This window comes from Diospyros lotus, chromosome 11 (genome assembly GCF_014633365.1).
Source record: "Diospyros lotus cultivar Yz01 chromosome 11, ASM1463336v1, whole genome shotgun sequence".
Taxonomy (NCBI): Eukaryota; Viridiplantae; Streptophyta; class Magnoliopsida; order Ericales; family Ebenaceae; genus Diospyros; species Diospyros lotus.
Window position 1 is genome coordinate 31,837,308 of NC_068348.1, and position 23,157 is coordinate 31,860,464.

General features: G+C 33.4%; 1 protein-coding gene and 1 long non-coding RNA gene across 2 annotated transcripts in view; one reads left to right on the plus strand and one right to left on the minus strand.

The window, feature by feature from the left end:
* LOC127812990 (protein TIC 55, chloroplastic) overlaps positions 1-23,157 on the minus strand; it is an 87,722-nt gene that overhangs the window by 37,412 nt on the left and 27,153 nt on the right. The gene's annotated exons all lie outside the window — the stretch shown is intronic.
* LOC127812995 (uncharacterized) lies at positions 13,555-15,697 on the plus strand. Its single transcript, XR_008026038.1, has 3 exons — positions 13,555-13,987; positions 14,536-14,657; positions 15,547-15,697. It is a non-coding gene; the product is annotated as an uncharacterized LOC127812995 (long non-coding RNA).

Consider the following 23,157-nt stretch of genomic DNA (forward strand, 5'->3'; position numbering starts at 1 on the left):
TCTTAAGGGTTGTTTTATACATCGAATACTAGTCCTTGATACCCTCCTTTGACTTTTTAGACATCGTTTATAATAATTCGGTAATACGACCTAATTGGCAGCTGTATTTGTACTGTACCGAAAACTGTTCCCGATCTCATTTTTTTCATCACTAAAAATCACAATTTTAATTTCTCGTCGATACTATACCATTTTCCTTGGCTATCTAGGGTCCGAGGTACTCCATCTGATTAATTCGGTCGTCCAAAGCTGTGTTAGTGTGCCCTATAGTCTTATTTTTTCCAAAATTCCAATTATCCCCTTTATCAAACATCATTTTTATCCTCAAAATTATTCTCGGGTGTTACATAAAAGTTTACAACATCTTGGCACCATGGCCTACACAAAAATAAAATACAAGGGCACTAACAAATTTTACAACATAAAATTTCCTCACATATGTCCTCTTCACAAACACTAACCCTGGGAGGTCTTTGTACACTTCTAACCCTAGGCTCTAGCCCCATTGAACTCGCCCTTAATGACCACTTTACCTTTACCTGGAATGACACGAGAGTAAAAAAAGGTGAACCACAAGGCTCAACAAATATATATATATATATAAAGCATGGAGAGATAAAAATCAAGGGCATGAATAACCAAGATAGAGTAAATAAAGACCCTATGAAAATGTGTAAGTAGGACGCAATTCACGAGTTTACCCATTCACACCCATTTCCATGCTGTGATCATTATACATACCATATATTCATTTCCATGCTCATGCATATGCATCAACAGTAAGGAATTTTTCACATAATTTCCAAGGCTCCCACGGCCAATATTATCCATATATACATGAATGTATATACATCATGAAAATACATCAACATGCTATAACAATTTGAGCCTCGCCTACTGGGTTGATGGCCACCTCACCCGTGTCAGGCGCTCATAGGATATCCTTTTCTCACCACGGACCTAGTCGCCTCGTAAAATAATAGGGGCGCAAAGATAATAATCATGCATCACATATGCATATCTCAATTTTATATCAATCCTCGATGATTAAGAAAATCTCAAATCATGCTTATCATGCGCAATTACATATAAATTAAGGTGTGCACTATCTCAGATCACATGGTAAATTTCAATACATTTATTTACTCAAACTTATAGAAATGTCCAACTAATATTTACGGTATATTTTTACCCCAACAACAGCCGCAAGGAACCAAAATTTATACATGCAAAAAACACCAAATCTTGCAAGACTCTAGACCTTAATCAATAAATGTGTCATTTCTTAAGAAATATAGGGTGATACAAAACCCTATCGAGGCTTTTGAATAAAATACTTCAAGTATTTAAGAAGAATAATCAAGGGTAAACATCACCTCAATTATAGAAAGAATAGCCAACATAAAAGGATTTAATTAGGTAAAATTTTAGAAAAATTTCCAGATTTTGAAGTCTAACTTCAAGGGCCTATTTCGAGCTCATATCTTAGTCAAATATCATGAATCATGTATCAAATCGAAGCCTCAGATCTCTAGTTTATGAAACAACAACCGGATCTAGAATTGGAAATAACCACAATGAGTTATTACCCAACAACCGAAGCAAGGCAGATTATGCTGTACAAGAAATTTCCAGATTCGAGTAGATATTTCATAGGGCACTTACAGGCTCAATACTTGGCCAAAAAATTCAAGTAATATATCAAAACAAAGATCAAGAAGTCTAGTTTACATAAAAATAAACGGATCTTGATTTGGATATAAACACAGAACGTTATAGGCCAAATACCAGAGCAATGACAGATTACACAAAAATAGAATTTTCAGATTCGAGTAAATATTTCACAGGGCACTTACAGGATCAATACTTGGACAAAAATTCCAAGTAATATATAAAAATTAAGCTCAAGAATTCTAGTTTATATCACAATAAACAGATCTTAATTTGGATATAAACACGGAAATTTATAGGCCAAAAATCAGAGTAATAACAAATTACACGAAAATAGAATTTCTGGATTCTAGTAGATATTTCACAGGGCACTTACAGGCTCAATACTTGGCCAAAAATTTCAAGTAATATATCAAAACTAAGCCCAAGAAATCTAGTTTATAAAGAAATAAATGGATCTTGATTTGGATATAAATAAAAAAAAGTTATAGCCTAAAATGTACAACATGCATAAGTTGGCTGAAAATTTAATAATTTCAAAATAAAAAACGTGGAAGGAATGAAACTTTCCTTAAATGGAGAAACCAAATTTAGAGAAGAAGAAGCTTGTTAAATGCTGCAAAGACACACCCCTTGAAGCTCCAAATCAACAAAAGAAAAAAAAGAAGAAGATAGGAAGTTGGAGAAAGAGGAAAAGAAGAAGAAATAATAATGAGAGAGAGAGAGAGAGAGAGAGAGAGAGAGAGAGAGAGGGGAACAAGAAAGCAAGGAGGAGAAAAGTAAGGAGGGAAATGGGGGAATGTCTACCACCCCACCCCTATTTATGCTTTCTCAATTTTACCCCTCCCACTTGCACACACACACATATATTTTCATGCCCTTTTATGTCATTTGCCACTCATTTAATTTTTATTTTAAATTTAAATAATCATTTTGTAAATGGGCTCGAGCCCAGACCTATTCATCCTTCACATATAATTTAAGCCCAACTCATTTAATTAGACCGAACATCTCATAAAGCCCAAAAGGTTTATTTTCAACTTGATCCAACACTTAAGGCCCAAAAGTTATATTTTTCATTTGGTCCAACCCACTTTATTTAAAATCAACTATGGACTCACACTACAAAAATTTCGAGTTTTAGTGACGAAATATTTTTGTTGCTAAAGCCAAAAAATTTGTCGTTAAAGCCCAAAAATTTAGCAACGGAAATCATGTTTCATCGCAAAAATTAGCAACGAATTATTTTTTCCGTCGCTAAAAAAATAATTTTTTAAATTTTTTCCATTTTGTTAGCGACGAAATTTTTTTCCATCACTAAATTCCGTTGCTAATCTTCGCAATTTTTTTTTTTTTGCAATCCGTCGCAATTCCGTCGCAAAATAGAGAAGGAAAATTTTGTCGCTAAATGCCAAATTTCTTGTAGTGTCAATCTATACATAGTTAGGCCCAATCCATTAAAATTTATTTCTTTTAAATTCTAACTACCATTTGCTATGGGCTTTCTCACATTGACCCAAATCTAGCTTCATTAAACCCTCAATCCATTTTATTTAATTTTAAAATAATGCCATTATATATATATATATCAAAATGAAATAAATATCAATAATGGCATAGACCCAATAACGGGTCATTACAAGTATGGTATTGTGGAGGTTCGATCGTTAAGAAGGTATAAAAAATATGATCTATGCATATTTTTCCAACAAGCTGAACAAGTGTATTATGGGTCGTATCCTGACACCTGTTGTGACAAAGATGATTGGCTAGTTGTTATTAAAACAAAGGTACAAGGTACAATAATTGCTCTTGAGGCTAAGATGGAAAAACCTTTCCAAGAGTACGAGATACCAGAACTGCCTCAAGTAGATTTAACTGATGACCTAACAGCTACTTTACAAGATTCAGGTGCAATAGTTGGAGAAATAGATGTCTCCAATGTCGTTTAATAGGAAAAATATGATACTGAGGAAAAATCCATATCAGAAGATGACGAGCAAGAGTTATTGTCTGATGATATAGATAGTGATAATGAATTAATAGATGAATATGTAAAAGAAGATGATTGATTTATTTTTTCAACTGTGAATTGACACAAGAATTTTATGATATAATATTTGTTGTATTTTTCAATGTATGTGATATTGTACTTTTATCATTTTTTTATTTTTCATGTAATTCTTGAAATAGATGTCAGAACATTCACCTCCCGGAACAAGCAGGGGTAGGGTGGTTGCACTCTTACCCTGTAATTAAAATACAATAAAAACACATTAAAATTTTTATATTTTTTTCCTTTATTTTGGTGGGAGGTTTATATTCGTCAGTGTACAAGTGTAATTGTAGTCCAAATTTAAATTTATATTTTCTAGATGAGTCCAGGTCGTCCACTGAGAGATTTATTTATGGCAAAAGAAAAAGAATGTCACACACACGCACACGCATTTGGACAAATTGGCAACAAGGTTTTTTTTATGAATTTTTAGATAACAGATACTAGGAAATAAAGCAAGGCAGAATTTGAAATAAATGCTAAAGATGAAAATATGAAATTGGATAGCACTTGAGTTAAGACAATTTCAGTACCGACCCGTTGATTCCCAAATTTTAGCAGAAAAGATTAGCAACATTAATTTAATTTCAGATATGAGGGTTTGTTATTAAATGTAATTAGAGATGATGATAGTTCTAATTTAAGCAATCACCATACATGATATGCGGGATTATAATTTAAGCAATTACCATAAATTCGATTGCAATTAATACACAGAATAACTAAATTAATCTTCTGGGTTTGGGTATGATAGTGTTTCTAGTTCTAGTAACTCCCATACATGGCATGAAAGCTCTAACTTAGGCTTACGTTCTAATCCAAACCTAGTGATTTCTCAATAATTACTACACACCCATACTGAAATTTAAATTAATGTCACTCATTTAAAGTGCAGCTTTCTTTGGAAATAATTGGCGTTGGACACTGTCCTTGCCTTAACCCAAGATTAGATTTAGTTACTTATCTCTATTTAAAAGTTAATTGACAGGAATTTAAACGGTGTAATTTAAATAACAGAATTTAAATGACAGTAATTAAAATAGCAGAAATTAACTGGCCATTTAGGCGGTGAAAAATAAAATGACAGGAATTAAAATTGCAAAAATTTAAAGGCAGAAATTAATCGGCCATTTAGGCGGTGAATAATAAAACAACAATAAATGACATAAAAATTTAAGAGAAGAAAGAAATAAAGTAAGATCACAAGAGAAAATAATAGAGAAAATAAGAGAGAACAAAAATAATTCTCAAAGAGAGAATTCTAAGAAAATAACTAAACTTTTATTCAAGAATAATAATCACCTTTACAAATACAATCAAGTGAGCTATTTATAGCCACAAGATGTAATACAAACCACACAATTTTAATTATTTAACTAGACATAATTATATCTAATTGGCACTCACACACTTAAAGTTAAATGAATTTTAGTTATAATACACACCTAAAGTTAAATGAATTTTAGCTAAAATACATACCTAATAAAGCACTCATAAAGTTAAATGGATTTTAGCTAAAATACATACCTAATAAAGCACTCAAAAAATAAATATTAAAAAAAATAAAAATAGATTTCTACAATTGAGTTTTTAATTTTCATTAGGATTAAAAATAATGCTTGGGCCTTCTCCAAATGATGTCTTCCATGGGCTTGCTCAAGTTGGGCCTTAATTCTTCATAGGCTAGGTTTGAATTCTTCATTCTTGAATCCAATTTGAGTCTCCAACCCCACATTCTTCATGCCTACAAACAAACAATTGAGTGTTATTAATAAATTATATTATATATATATATTACATGCACGCATGTATTGATGTATATGTATTATATATATTTATATATGTATTATTATTATTATTATTAAATTTTACTTTAGAACTTCATTTCATTCATTTTTCAATTTAAACTTGCATATAACCATAAAATATATATTAATATCTAATTTAAGCCATTTTTAAGATCAAAAGAAATGTGTAATTATAATAGAATTTTTACAAAATTAACCACTAATCATAGGGGTAGTAGGGTTAGGGGTAACTGTTGATGCCATAGGGATACACCTTCTTCAGATCCTACTACTACTACCTCGCACTCTTCTCCTTCTGTTTCAACACATGCTGTCCCTTCTACTCCATTCTTTCCCCAGTCAACACACCCACAGGCTTTTGTTCCCATGACCTAGTTTTCACAGCCTTTCAATGGGATATACTCCTATTATACCCACAACCCACCCACCTGAGCCTACACCACAACCTACTCCTTATCCATACATATTTATGTCGACACCGCATCCACACCCTTTGTCTTCCCCTCCACCGCAGAATATTAGCCCAACTCAACCTGAACCAACAGATACAGATCAAGTTGATTATTGAAAAGAATTATCCTATAATCAGAACTGTGATCAATGAGTATATTATATAATGTCTAAATTGATTGATCTATTTTGTTACACACAGAAATGCATATTTTGACTAATTTAATATTGATTTTATAGTTTTATCCCTGAAGTTGGCCCACTAACTATTCTCTCAAAAATTTGGAAGAGACAGTACAATGAAGCTTGGGTTCAATGGGATGATGTTTTAGAAAAACATGACGAATATGACTTGAAGAGTCTAGCGTTAGTGTAATTCTAATTTTTAATTATTAGTTTAATATTTTTTTTATATATATTTATTCTTTTTTGTTTAACTTGTTGTAGAAGATGTTCAACTGACAAGCTGAAGAGAGTAATCGTATATGGATTACTTGGAATAAATCAGGTCGATGAAGTTTCAAAAGTAATTTGAACAAAATTAAAAGCGGTGTTGATAAGGGTGACTGGATGGATCTGTCCGTGCGAAAGGCATTACAAGCAAAGTGGGGTGAGGATGAGTACAAGAAAAGATTTGAACAAAATAAAAAGAATCGCACATCCAAGATCGGCGAGTCAGTGCACACAGGCGGATCCATTCCTTTCTCTAAGACTCGAAGAAGACTGGTAATTACTTTTTTTATATCAATGTTTTAGAATTTTAATAACTTATATAGTGGTTTGTGTTTTATCTTATTTACTTTATATATATTTGTTATACAAGCAAAAGAATTAAATCGTGAGTCTAATGAATTTAAGGTTTTCAAGAAAACCCACACTCGAAAAAATGATCAAGGATAAGAAGTGTGGGTTGATCTTAGATCATAAACAGTCGCGATAATTATATTTACCAATATGTATGTTATTTGATGAATTTTTTATTAATTATAAACATTAATATTAATTTTAATTTATGTTGGAGGAGTTCGAGAGATTAAATGCCGAGGCATCTTCACAATCAGTTGAGAGCGATTCGTCCTCTTCACCTGCAGTTAATGAGCACCACATCTTTTATCAGATTGTCTTTGGTAGGAATAAGAAGCGTTGTATTTACAGCCTCGGGTCTCAAGGGAATCAGTTTCACCCATCTCCATCTGGTAGCACCTCCAATAGTTCATGTGGATCCATGACATAGGATTTTGAACAAATAAAACTACAATTCACCCAGATAAACGAGGAGAATTAGCAAATGAGACAGACAGTGGCCCTAATGAATGCTGAGAATGTATAGTTACGGCAACAGATGCAAGATATGATTATATGGAAAGATCAGATGAATCAAATGATGTCCAGAGTATTAAGTAAATCGACACCTCTTGGATCATTGAGAAACTCACTGGGTGGAGATCCATTTTATAATGATGAGGGTAATGATGGTGAAGAGGAAGAAAATGAGAATGATGAAAATGATGATTATGATTGTTAATTCTATTGTGGACTATTTATGATTGTAGTAATGGAATTTATGGATTTAAATTTTGTGTCTATATTTGTTATCTCACATATTTTTTTTCTATTCAATTATTAATTAAAATTTTAATTATCAAATTTTGTATCAAAATTAAAATTTTAATTTTGTACTTTTAATTAAAATATTTCTTAATATAATTATATAAATTGTAAAAATTTTAAATGTGAAAATTCGTAAATAGTAATATTTATGAAAATATTTGTTTTTATATAAAAATTAATTTATATGATTTTATTTATATTTCCACACTTTTATTTAATTTATATGATTTAATTTAATTTAATAAATGAAAATATTTTATTTTTTAATTTTTACATTCTTACATGATTTAAAATAATTTAATTTTAATTAAATTTTAATATATAATTTTTATTTTTTATTTTAAAAATATATTTTAGTGACGGGATTCCGTCATTGATTAGCGACGAAAACCCCGTTGCTGATCTACAACGGGGTCTCTTGTTACTGATTTGTGACGGCAGACCCCATTGTAGATCAGCGACGAAAACCCCGTTACTGATCTACAACGGGGTCTCTTGTTATTGATTTGTGACGGCAGACCCTATCGTAGATCAGCGACAGGGTTTCTGTTGCTGATTAGTAATGGGAACCCCGTTATTGATTTTGTTACTAATTAAAATCACTCGTCACTAAAATCACTCGGTGCTAAATTTTGTGACTAAATTTTGGCGATGCTAGTTTTAAAGCAGATGTTTTTCATCACTAAATCTTTTAGCGACGGATTTTCTTTTTTTTTTTTGCGACGGATTCTCCCGTCACTAAATTACAGATGCTTTTTAGTGATAGGAGATCATATGTACCTAAAGGTGTCATCTCAACACTTGGCGACACAAAGAGGAAAGAAAGGGAAATTGAAACTCGATATATAGGACTCTATTCGATCCTAGAAAAAGTCGGGCCTTTGGTATACTGTTTGAAACTTCTCCTAGCTTGTCCAACATTCATAATGTCTTCCATGTATCCCAACTTCGAAAGCATATACCCAATCCAACACAGGAAATTCAGGTGGAGACAATTGAGTTGAGAGATAATTTGACCTATCTAGAATCACCTGAACGAATTTTGGATCGTCGTGATCAAGTCCTAAGGAATAAGGTAATTCCCTTAGTAAAGATTCAATGGAGATCACATGAAAGAAGAAGCAACATAAGAGCTCGAGGATATTATTAAGAGGAAATATCCCTAGTTGTTCAAAGAAATGGAGGTAGAATAGGAAATTTTGACCATTCTTTTGGGAATTGTACTAAAGATTCTTGTGAATAAAGAGATGTTTTAGACAATATGACCAGATTTTGCAAAAATCTCGAGTATTAGGCCAAGAAAAATTTCGAGGATAAAATTTCTTTAAGGAGTACTTAGGTATAATTTTTGTTGGAGTAAAAGTGTAATTTTTCAAAGTTATTGAAGATAAAAGTATAATTTTTCAAAGTTATGAGGATTAAGTGTAATTTTTTGAAATCTAAAGACTTGAGGGCAACTTGCCCAAAGTGAATGATGGAAAAATATGAGGGGTTGAATTGTAAAAAAATAGTATGAACATTGCAACCTGCCGACAGCCGTTGGCAAATGTCTAATTGACGTTCGGGAGAGAGGGCTAAGCCATCAAAGCCTAGAGAAAGATGGCCGGTGCAAGAAAGTAATCGGATTGGCTAGAAAAACGGCTGAAATGCCTATAAATAGCCAAATTTTGGCCAAGGATTTCATCAAATTTTCATTCAAAACATCCAAGCATTCGAGAAAAAATTGGAAAAAATAGATAGAGGGCTTTTGTTTTCCATGTGAGTGAGAAGATTTCTGAAAAAATTAAGGTATTTTGGTGATGATTTGAAGTGGTTTCGAACTCTCTTCGGAAAGTAAGGTATTATTGGAGTTGAGGATTAATCGGCTAAATCAAAGGTGTTTTGGCTGGACTTTTGAGTCACAAGTGATTCCATGGTGGTCGGAAGGAAGAATAAAGCAAGAAAGAGGAAGAAAAACAAGCAAAACCAGTGGTCGACTGGCAAGAAGAAGGTTAAAGAAGACGCGTAAAAGTAAGAAAAAAGGAAAAATAGAGAAAAAAAATTCAAAAAAATTAGGTAATTTAATTTTATTAATTTTTTCAAAATTTTGGTCAAGAAAAATATCAGAGCACTTGTTTTGGGATAAGGCACGTGTTTCGAGAAAGTTTAAACAATTAAATCAATGTGAGTGATTTATCCCAAAAATTTACACGTAAAATGATTTAACTAAGTTGAGCATAAATTTCACAAGGGTTGCCAAATTATATGCGATTTATGTGCATCTTGTCATAATTGTACATGTTATATTGCCTCGATAATCGTGATATTGTATTTGGCATGAAATTATTGGCATCCATGTTGTCCATTGTCCAGGTAGCGCAACTTGCATTTTCCCCAAGTGAGTTTTGCCGGAATGACCATAGAAGTTGTAATGCCCTGCTTTTTAAATACACTTTAATATTAAATATAAGCTAATATCACATATGAGCATTATGAAAATCTTTACTAATAAAAGAAAATGATCGAACTTGATAACTACCTAAAGCTAGATAATAAAGATTTTCACTATAAAATCTTTAATATAAGTATAATTATAACATTCGTCCTCAAAAACTAACAAATAAACCCTTATCATCATGGCAGCTTCCTTATACAACATTTGTAGTGCATCATTCGAGATATACATATAGTGAACCCCTACGCACATTTTTAACACAAGGGTTATGACTACAAACAATAGTACAACACATCCTATGTACCCAATCCATTAACCCACTATCTACGGGATTACAATGTCATTACTTGTAGTACAATTGTAGGACATCCACACACACCTCTCACAATCTTGAGTATCCTATTTGCTATTTACAATACATTATTTGGATTACAGGGGTATACATTAAAATAAAAAACTCAAAACTAGCCAAGCACTACCTTTTTACCTTTGCTTGAACTAGAACCTAGGGTACTTGGCAAGTTTAAATATGCCGATATGAGATATGAAAAATCTCAGAGAATGGTTCAGAAAAACAAAATCAGTGCATGCAAATGCAGTATGCAATAGGTTATGGAAATTCCCCTGTCTCCATCATCCCCACTAGTCATCATGTTCAAACTCCAGTCTTACTATATGGACACGTGATCGCTTCCCACCGTACGGACACAATCACACATGATGACCCACCAACTAACCTCTCCATCATCCCCACCAGTCATCATGTTCAAACTCTAGTCCCACCACACAGACATGCAATCGCTTCCCACCGCACAGACACGATCACACATGATGACCCACCAACTAACCTCAACCACAAATGCTGAGATGTGTGCAAAAATAGAAAGAATATGCTTGGAATAGAGGAAACATGAGATGTAAGCTACAAACCACACACAAATGAAATCAATAATGATTAAGATGAAGTAAGAAGCATGCAAGAACCACTCCCCTTGTTGTCTTACCTTTGAAAGTAAAGTTTACAGAGGGCGGGATTGGATTTTCTGTAGAAAATACAAGTTTTCATAAACCAAAAATCAAATATTTTTACATAACATTATTCTATATGTTTTAACTTACTTGTGTGAGAAATTGTAGGGAAAACCAAGGCCACATGCGCCCTCACGCGCTTTGAGAAGTGGGCTCACGCGCCCACACACGCAGGACATATTGGCGTGTGCACTGCATGTGCTGGCTATCTTCTCCGACGACGACGAACACGGACTTGTTGCAGCCTTTATTTTTTCGTAATTTCTCCATCGTTTTAACTTCGATTCGACTCTCGCTAGTTTCTACGGCTTCCTCTCTCTCTTCCCTACCCGATTATAAGCTTAAACCGAACTTACCTAACTGTTTTCCGCAATTTGGGCCTAGATTCCAACGAAGCTTCAAATTTTCCAACGAAACTTGTTTCTCCCTCGTTTCTTCATCGATTTCATTCATTTTTTTTTTTTTTTGGCAGAATTTCTTCCTCCCTCTCAAATTTCGAGAGAATTCTTTTAACGATGGACCTTTTCGCTAATAAGTAGGGGTGTGTAAAACTTCGATTTAACTAAAATAACCAAACCGAACAGACAAAAATTGCTGATTTGGTTTGATTTCAACTAAGGTTCAGTTCAATTCAATTATCAAATTTGACAATTTTGATTATTTTGATTCAATTCAGTTTTTGCATTGAAAAAAACTGAACTAATCAAATCGACCATAATTTTTTATTTTTTGAGGTTTTTCGGTTCTTTTTGTTTTTTTGTTCGATTTTTTCAAAAAAAAAATTTTCAATTTTTTCAGTTGTTTTTTTTTTTTTTTTTGTATTTGTCTAGTTTTTCAAAATTTTTTGGTTTGTTCAGTTTGATAATTTACACAACTTCGATCTATTCACTCTTAACATTTTGGTCAATTCATATACTACTTAGTGAAGGAATTGGCAACACATGTTATTCTCTAATTAGCAAGACGTGTCAGGTTTTGATTGATAAAATATATGACATATTGTAATAAGTTTTTTTAAGAAATAAACATAATCAGGACAGACCCGTTGACTCAATCGAGCAACCTAGTAGTTGGGGTATATTGCTTGTTTGGAAGTGTGGAAAGTGATTTGGGGGGCATATTGTTTGTCTGGAAGTGTGGAAAGTGATTTGGGGTGGGGGAGAATGAAACCACTATTGGTCTCGCTCTCGAGTCCAGCAAGATTCCAGCTTTCTTCCACACCACCCACTCCTTGGACCTGTATAATATCGTGGGGTTGTCCTACAAAAATCAATTCTATTTCAAATAATTTTTTTTATTATGTGTATTAAATTTATTTAAAAAAATTATATAACTTCTTATTTTAAATTTTTTAGATAAATTTATTTTCCTTATAACACCCTACTTTTCTCAAACGTGACATTCACCGGAGATTTTGAGAATATTTTTTTTTCCATACAGTTAATATAAATTATTTCCCGACAATCCCATTATACCTTTTTAACATATTAAACTTAATAATCAATAAGTTAAGATAGGTAATATCATCACATATGTGAAATCAAGATTAAAACCTCAATAATACATAATCGATAATTCCTTATTTATGTCCAAGGAACTATATCGATATTCAACATGACATTATCAAAATAATATACATAGCTGAATGTTTTGCACATAGTCAAAGACTTACTATAGATCTAATATAACGGCTATATGTAACACCCGAGAATAATCTTGAGGATAAAAATGATATTTGATGAAGGGTATAATTGAAATTTTGGGAAAAATAAGACTATAGGGCACACTAACACAGCTTTAGACGACCGAATTAATTAGAGGGAGTACCTCGGACCCTAGATAGCCAAGGAAAATGGTATAGTATCGACGAGCAATTAAAATTATGATTTTTAGTGATGAAAAAAATGAGATCGGAAACAGTTTTCGGTACAGCAAAAATACAGCTGCCAATTAGGTCGTATTACCGAATTGCTGTAAACGACATCCAAAAAGTCAACGGAGAGTGTTAAGGACTAGTATTCGATGTATAGAACAACCCTTAAGTGGTTTCAGGTTGAATCGAGTGGATTTGAGGTCAAATAAATCAATCGGGCCTAAGTGTAATTTTCTAAAAATGCCCGAGGGAGGTCAAAACGGTAAATTTTTAGAAATTTCAAGGGAGAAATGAGAAGTACTAATCTTGAGGGTCTTAGTGAGGATGTTAGAAAGATCAGGGGCTTGAGGATAAGGACCAAAATGCAAAAGAGAAATTTCCAAGGACCAAAATGCAATTTTCAGAAAGTAGTACAAGCATGGCCGATTTGGCCATGGATTTGGCCGGAAAATCCGGCCGTTTGACAGCCTAGGATCGGCAGAGAGTGGCCTAGGCTAGTCTAGGAAGCGTGTGGGGAAAGATTTGGCCGGAAATTGGCCACGTGGGGGTCGAATTTTGGCTATAAATAGTCAAGGGTTTCGGCCGAATGTAAATCATCAAATCGCTCAAGTTTGAGAGCGAATCGAGGGAAACCAATAAGGGGCTTTCGATACTTGAGGGAATAGGATCATTTCTGGAAATTTTGGGAATTTTTGGAGTGGTATAGGGGTGTTTTTGCATTTGGCCGAATGTATATATATATATATCGAGTGAAGATGAAATCGGGTTGTAGAGTGATCGATCGAGCGATCTAATAAGGGGCTTTTGTTCGCAAGGTGATGGGTAAGTGATCTGGAAAGTTTCGTGCCAATCGGAGTTCTAATCAAGGGTCAATTTGATTCGCCGGAGTTCGGTGGCGGGATAGCTTCGGCCGGCTGTTTTTGGCCAAATCAGAAGGCTTCCGGTGATTTTTTCCGAGCAAGATTGGTACCATTGGGATAGACTAAGGGAGAGGAACAGCCTGGTGTCGTCGCTTCAATTTTCCGGTGTGCCGTCGCCGGAGAAGATGACCGGAGGTATTTTTCTGTATTTTTTTAATTCTGAAAATATATAAAATTCGATAAAAAATAGAATTAAAGGAATTAAAATTATGGAAAAATATCCAGAAATTCAAGAAAGATTAATAGTTTAATCTGGTGAATTTTTATCTTGGAAATTTCTTGGGGAAATAATTATTTTTGATTTTTGAAAGGAAATGTAAATAGAAAATAAATAGGAGGAATTTTTATAAAATTCTGAAAAAATTCCAGAAGTATAAGGAATTTATTTGATGACTTTTTGTGATTTTTCTTGAAGTATATTCGAAGTAAATCGATGAGAAATAAATTTTCTCAAGGAAAAGTAATTATGGAAATTTGAGAAAATAGGAGTAAAATGTGAAAAATTTCCAGAAAATCCCAGAGGCTTATAAATATTGTTTTATGAATTATTATGTAAAAATATTTGAGAAAATAGTTGTGTAGATATTTATTTTGGATTATTAGAAAAGAAAATGGGAGAAAAATAGGAAAATTGTGAGAAAAATTAAGGAAAATTATAATTGTTGGATAAATGTGATGATTAGGGTGCCTTGAGGGTTGAGACAAGGTGACTCATGCGAAGTTCGAAGAAGGCACGCAAATCGAGACAAGCACGCAAATCGAGGCAAACCGCGCTTTTCAAGAAGAATTCGAATTGCGCCCAAAGGTGAGTAGTTCTATCGAAAAACTCGTTTGTGGTTTATGAATGGTTATTGTGAGTGTTCACCCCCAACTCTGTTTGGAATTGTGAGTGGTTCTACCCAAAAAGACTTTAAGTGACATGTGAATGGTTTACTGTGAATGTTCATCCCTATGGCTTGGTTTATTATGGTTGTCCAAACAATTATTTACACATGCATTGAATTTCGTACGGTAAATTGCATACATTGAGATGTTGATTTTATGCATGTTATGATTTTTCGGCATTGGCTTGTTTTGTGTCGTCCATGTGGGACGTGGGTTGGTAATTTGTGACGTAGCCCAGAGTGACGGCACTCGGGATGCGTACCTAGGATTAATGCTAGGTGACCCACTTGGGACGGGGCTGAGACGGACTTCACCCTACGGGACCCAAGTGGCGGGGCTGAGAGTGGACACCACCCCGGTTGTTGGCTCAAGTGGCGGGACTGCGAGTGGACACCACCCCAGGTTCCTTTGAGCAATAGCATTAATGCCGAGGTGACGTCGATTCCGAGGATAGTGCTGATGTGGCACTCTTGGGGCTAGGGTTGCGTTGGGTTTTGGAATGCTTTTGAGTTGGAGCGTAAAGCCTAACAATGACAATGGGGTGATTCCCGGGTTCATATGTCGAGGTTGTCCCTCTTAAGCATGATTGTTTTGCCAATGAACCGAAGTGGTTGTGTCGCCTTTAGAGAGATTGCATTTTCCCCGATTAGGGTTAAGTGCTATGTGGGATTCTCTTAGGCTGGTGCATGTTGGGATTTATCGATTTTGTATATGATTTTTCATATCTGCATGAAAACGTTTTTGAACTCTCACTTAGATAATTCAGCATCTAATTTGGACTATGTCCCTGGAATATTCAAACGTTCCAGGTGGAAGCAGTGGCGCCAAGGGAAAGAATATCATCGAGATGTAGCGGCTATGTTTAGTTTTCGTAGGTTTTGTCCATGATTACGATGTTCAGAGGTTATGTAATATTTTGATATTTTCATGTGAAACATCGATTTGGTTATTATAAAAGAATTGTCGGTTATATATCATTGAGGTTTCGATCTTGCTTCCGCTGATGTGATTGTTGATACCTGTCTTAGTTTATTATTAAATTTTGATATGCTAAGAAGGTACGATCGGGATTGACGGGAAATGATTGTGATGAAGGTATATGAGAGACTTATGTTGTGTGTTCGATGTTGAAAAAAAAATATTCCCGAAATCTCGAGTTAACGCTCGTTGTGGGAAAATGGGGCGTTACATTTGGTATCAGAGCAAACTAGCAAAAACCCCGATTGGAGACTCAGGGGTACTAGTGGAAATTGAGAATGATTGAGATAGGTTTGCAAATAGGAGATGTGAAGCATTGAGGTTCTAGTATTAGAATGATTTGATATTTGCCATGGATCCTAGGGAAATGAGAAACCTAGGATGGTTCGGTTAGTGTTATTGAGAATACAGTCTAAGGATTCTAATGATTGAGGTTACCTCTAAGAAAGTGTCGGTGTTTTCCTTTTTCAGATGGTGAAAACTCGAAGAATCACGGATCTCAATGAGCGAGACGAAGAAAGCGGTAGTAGCAGTCATCGTGGTCGCTCAGTGAGTCGCGCCACAAGCAGTCGCCATAGTCGCTCTGCGAATTCAGCTACGAGTAATCACCGTAGTCGCTCCACGAATCGTGCCGCGAGCAGTAGACGACAAGAAGAGCAATCAGGTCCTAGTGAGAGTAGACTTGATCGAATAGAGCGGATCTTAGAGGGCGTGCTGACACATGTAACAAGGAACGAGCCACCAAGGCACACCCCCCATATGCTGGATCAGTATCGCTGGCAAAGACCCCCGGTGTTTAGAGGAAAAGCGGGAGATGACCCCAGTGCAGCCGAGTACTGGATAGAGCAAACTGAGAAGCTGCTCCAACATCTGCAGTGCAGTGACAAAGAGAAGGTTAATTGCGCCACCTTCATGCTAGAAGAAGAGGCTGCACGATGGTGGCAATCAGCCCAACGAGCCCTACAAAGGACACCCAGGCAGGCAGCACAGGATCAAAGGGTTAACATCAACGTAAGAACCCAGCACACCATAATCACGTCAAGAATTACGTTCCCACTCAAAAGCAACCTAAAAACACTACCCATTTCCAGCACACATGCCAATACCATAACCACAACATGTAATGAAGAAATAATAATAATAATAATAATAATAAGTCAAGTAGTTGTGCCGCGATAAGTTGGGATTCGTACTAGTAGATTATGGATTCGACTTCTTGCCCTGTGCAATGAGGCAAAACTTTCACCTGCGATTTATTTTCTTTGTCGAAATCGAGGGCACGAGCAACGAGGGACCACGCAAAGGCGATAATTTCAAGAGCTAAATAAGGCCCTAGCCACCAATCCACTTGCCCGATGTATATCCTGTTGACTGAGTTGTTGGCCGTCATTTTTTTTTTTTTTTTATCAGTACCTATTCATATCCCCTAAAATCTTAAATTCTACGTTAGTAGGCATCTATGCTGGCTAAATTTATATTTATATTTTTGTATTTTTATATTTTTTGTGTAATAAGTTAATTTTTTTATTATTTCAATTACATCTTTACACTTATTTTTTTAAGTTAATTTAATACATATATTTTTATGTGTAAAAAAAAAGATAAAGTAAGATGGCAAAATATATATTATACTCTATTCACTTCAAAATACAAGAGTTAAATTAATTCAAAAATGTAAGTCGAGGGGTGTAATCAAAACAATGAAAAGTTTGACTTCACATAAAAAAAAATTAAAAGTACAGATAGTTAAATTAACTCAAAAATACAATTTTATGCGTATAATTGAAACAACAAAAAATTTGAATGGACACAAAAAAAAAATGAAAATATAAGGGCAAAAATATAGATTTGGCATATTTATATTATTACTAATTAAAAAATGGTCGAATAGACTAATATATCCTGAACTTATGGTCAATTTTTAATTTTATCCAGTTTTGACATTTGTTTCAATTTGGTCATCAAACTTTCACTTTTATTTCAATTTTATCCTCAATTCAATAAGCATGTGTCCCAACTTATGTGGCAGCTGATGTGGCATAATGACATGTCTAATAATGGACACGTCAGTAACATGGGTAAATTGGGCAAGATCTAGGTTAGAACTATGGATACATTAGGTCGAGTTGGGCCAGATCTGGTGTGCTTGGAATGACTATAATGTTTTGAAACCCTAGGAACATTTTTAGAACCGATCTAGGGATGGTGATGAGAGGCAGCAGTTCGGAGAAGGTGAAGAGAATCTTCTAACAATTCGCCGCCGATAGAGATGGTCAATTGAATAGAGAGGAAATGGCGGCTCTCGTCGTCACGGTAAACCCTGTGGTCAAGTTCAGTGACAAGCAAATAAACGTGATTCTCAACGAGATTTTCCAAACCTATGGCGAGTTCATTGACAGTGAGAGGGGGTTGACGTTTGATGGGTTGTTGCAGACCTATAATGACGGTGCCAATGACTTAGACTGCGACTTTGACGCTCTAGGCCTCGAGCTGAAAGTGGACAATGCGTTGGAAGAAGCATCGTTGTCCTCAATAGCGGATGAGAGGGTGGTGGAACCGCATAAGAAGCAGTGGATAGCGACTTGGGAGCCGCAAAATGTATCGTGTTCGACGATACGTGGAAGATTGTGGATGATTTGGAGATTTTTATACTGAAAAGTAGAAGCCATACCAAATTTCTCAGTTCCTTTCAATCGCATTGAATTAATTTCCATCAAACAACAAAACCAAAACCACCATTTATTCTTTCTTCCTGCATCATTTGTCTTCTCCAAGCACAAACCATGCCGTTGTTGCTATCGCAACCATGGCTTAAAAGAAAGAAAAGGAAAAGGCCAAGCTTAGGGTCCCCGATACCTTTGTCTACAACTCCAATTGAGTTCCCCCATCCTCTAAGCTTTCAAGCACCAAAAACCCTCCCACTGCCTCCGACAGTTCGTCGAGATCATCGAATCTTACGATGGACGCTGCCTCTATCCATGCTGCATCAGGAACTGATGATTTGCCGCAGAGATCGTCGAATCTGACGACTTCTGCTTCTGCCTCTCCATCTCATCTTTTGCCGGAGAGATCATTAGATCTGGCTTTATTGTCCCCGACTTTTACTTCTGACTTTTTGCCTCATCTTTCAATTTGAAAAATTTGGTATGACCCAAAAACGGTGTCGTTTTGCTGACATGTTTATTATTGAACACATCAGCACGCCACATCAGTTGCTACATAAAATAGAACACATACTTGCTGGATCGAGGATAAATTGAAACAAAAGTGGAAGTTCAATGATCAAATTAAACCAAAGGTCAAAATTGGATAAAATTAAAAATTGACCCTAACTTCAGGATATATTAGTCTATTCGGCCTTAAAAAATTATAGCGATGAATTGCCATCTTAAAGAACTATTACACAAAATTAATCAATATCAAAGCAATTACTCGTACTAGTGTGTAATCGATTTGGATCAGATGGAACTTGTCTAAAATTGAGATTGAAAAGCTTCTAATTGAAATATCTAAGATGGGACTAATATGGTCTAGTTCAGTGTGATCTGGCCCAAATAAGTTCAAAATAAATTAATTTTATCTATGTTTAATACAATTGGTTATAAATTCAACTTAATACATTCTAAAATCAAATTAACCAAATAAATAAATCTAAATTGAGTAAATTGTCAACTCCGCCTCATTGAGGAGAGAGTGGTGAGTTTCATACACTGGAAAAGTTTTTATCGGGGTTGAATAATATTTTGATTAAATCGAGAAATTATAAGTTCAATTTATGTTGGAGGTTAGTTTGGTTTGATTTTTAAATTTAACAATTTTAATTAGTTTAATTTGATTCAATTTTTGTATTATAAAAGCAGAAATAATGCAATCGACTAAAATATAAAAAATGACGCGGTTTGAATACTTTATTATTTCAGTTTTTTAGTTTTTTTATTTTTTTAATTCGATTCGATTGTGGAGCATATTGTTTGTTTGGAAGTGTGGAAAGTGATTGGGGGAAAATGAAACCACTATTGGTCTCTCGAGAGATTCCAGCTTTCTGCCACGCCACCACGTGGGGGTGCCCTACAACAATGGTGATTTGTGTTATGTATATAAAAAAATTAAATACAATAAATCCAACGTCTAAGTTCACGATTTAATTAATAATTAGATTGTCGGTTGGATTCATACTCATTTTTTCTCCCAAAAAAAAAAAGAGTAATTTCTGTGAGGCTCGTGATTTATTTTAGGGGATTGATACTCTAAAGATGAAGTATGTTATGATATTTGAAATTATTTTTAATATCCTCGTGCTTTGTGAAAGGGGAATTTAATAAATAAAATAAATCTAAAATTAATAAAAAAATTTCTTATGGGACTAGATGAAAATAGTTATTTTTCTTGGGACATGTCCACAAAAATTGGGTTCTACAAAATTAAGATTTAAAAATTAAATCCTCAATACATAGGTTAAGTGGTTAAATGAGTAATATATCAGTGTTAATTTAGTGAGTTACGAGTTTAATTTTTACTCATTACATGAGCTAAAGATCTAATCTATAATTTATCTTTTTTAACATAATTAAAAGTATGAATACCAAAAATCACTTAACAACGTTCATTTCAAAATCTAAAAATTAAATTTTATAATATCATCTTTTATATTTGAGTGGACGAGAGCACACTTATCAGTAAGTGCGACGTCATTACGTAAGTGAGGCGGAGATTCCAAACATTCTTAATTAAATCAACTGAAAATGAAATGTGGTGTGGGTGGGGCCCACAAACAGCCACACAAGATTCTGTGCATTATAACAAGTTAATTAGGAGCTCAATATAATAAAGAAATAATAATAATTAAGGGCTAAATAAGGCCCCAGCCCCCAATCCACTTGCCCGATGTAGATCCTGTTGACTGAGTCGCCGGCCGTCATTTTCTTTTTTTGTTTATCAGCGCCCATTCAAATACACTGAATATAATATATATTCAGTGTATAATATAATATATTTTATTTATCATAAAATAAGATAATAAAATATATATTATATTTTATTTACGTTAAAATACATAAGTTATTGAGTCAAAAATATAAATCGAGAGATATAATCAAAATAATAAAAAGTTTGACTTGGGATATAAAAAAAATATCAAAATATAAAGAGTTAAATTAATTTAAAAATATAATTTTATAAGTATAATTAAAATAATAAAAAAATTAAATAAATAGATAAAAATATAAAAATAAAAATATAGATTTAACATATCCATATTATTACTAATTAAAAAATTAAAGCGATGAATTGTCATTTTGAAGAACTACTACATAAAATTAATTAAAATCAAAGCAATTATTCGTAGGAGTGTGGAATCGATATGAAACGGATCAACCTGGTCTCGAATTGGGATTGATAAGCTTCTAATTGAAATATCTAAGATTGGACTAATAATATGGTCTAGTTTAGTCTGGTCCAAATAAGTTCAAAATAAATTAATTTTATCTATGTTTAATACAATTAGTTATAAATTCAACTTAATGCATTTTAAAATCAAATTAACCAAATAAATAAATCTAAATTGAGTAAATTGTCAACTCTGCCTCCTTGAGCAGAGAGAGAGTGGTGACTTTCATACATTGGACAAGTTCTTATCGTGAATAAGTTCTTATCGGGATTGAATAATATTTTGGTTAAATCGAGAAATTATAAGTTCAATTTGTGTTGGAGGTCAGTTTGGTTTAATTTTTAAATTTAACAATTTTGATTATTTTACTTTGATTCAATTTTTCTATTATAAAAGCAGAAATAATAAAATTAGCTAAAATATCAAAAACGATGTGGTTTGAACATTTTTTTATTTTAGTTTTTTAATTTAAAAATCTATTCAATCGATTTAGTTCAATTTTTGATATATGTTCAATTTATTTGATTTGAATAATTCTATCAATTCAATAATCAAATCTACTAAATGCTCAAATCTCACCATTTTTCTCAAACTTATCAATTTATGATTAAAAAACAATCACAATCAATATCTCAATCTCATAGTTTTTACCACTTAAAAGTTGATGGTCCTTCTTAACCCAAAAAATAATTTGGGCATCTCAGTGGAGGCTACTGCCCCACGCATGACTTAGCTATTTTATTTAGGAATAATATTTCTTGTTTAATTTTTCTATATATTACAATAAATATACAATCCTAACTCATATGTATACATCGATCATATTTCAAGTTTATGCAAGAAGGAAAGTTTCAAGCTTGTTCCGAAAAATTAGAATAAAAAACTCAAAATAGTGGTGTTCAAATTTTGGCCTACACTAAATTGGATTGAAAAATCTAATTTGGTTCAAGACTAAATAAGTTCGGTTTAGTCTTGGGTTCAAAAAATTTTAAAAATTGGTGTTTGATTCGATCTCAATTTTGAATTGAAGACTAAATAAATATAATTATATATACACAACATACATATATTGTTATTTACTAATTGGATTTGTTTGGATTGAACCGAACTAGTTTGGTGCTACCCTTATTTGATTTGGCCTTTAATCTAAATCTTTGGCCAATTCTAATTTTAATCCAATCTAATTTAAGGTTGATTTAAATCAAACTCCAAACACAATATCAATTTTGTTTAGTTTAATATGGTGAAACATCTATGGCAATACTTTGTGTGAATAAAACTCCCTCAAAGACTTTGTTGCCTCCTTTTTTGGCCAAGCAATACCAAACTAGAGTGCCACTTCATGATGTCAATTAGATAGATTACAAGAAAAAAGAAAGAAAAAATAAATAAATAATAGAGTTCGTTAATGATTGCGACATCATAATTGTGTTTAAGTTTGAATTCTTTTATTGTAAGTTAATATTCAAGAAAAAGTGAAATAAAGAGCAATGAGTACTTTAATATGAAAGGTTCTTATTTATCAAGATGTCATATCTTATATAAAGTGGAGATTGTAATAATCAAGGGAGATCTTCTAATTTTAGACAAAAAAAAAAATTTAATGTGAATCTTTTTATTAGTTAACAAAGAAGTTGACAAGACACATATCTCACGTCTTAATCACTAAAATAAATGTCATAATTTGACTTATAAAGTAAGTAATGTATCTCAATTCGCTTTCCTTTCAAATAAAAGTATAATTTGAAGACGTGACTTCCCCACACTAACTAACAATCCTAATGGAGATAATAAATTAGAAGCTTCTCTTTAAGAGGATGAGAAGAAAACATAATTAAAATTAGAAGTAGGCCTAAACTGTTATACCTATAAAGGGTCACGTTGGGATACACGTATGAATCTTGTTAGGATGAGATTCTGATTAAATATTTTAAAAAATATGGTTTAATTTTAATATTTATTTTATTATCTTATAATAATAGGATTATTCATTTAATTTAATTTGTAGCCATCTTGAATAGATAAAAGTGAAAATTATCTTAAGGATGATTACTCC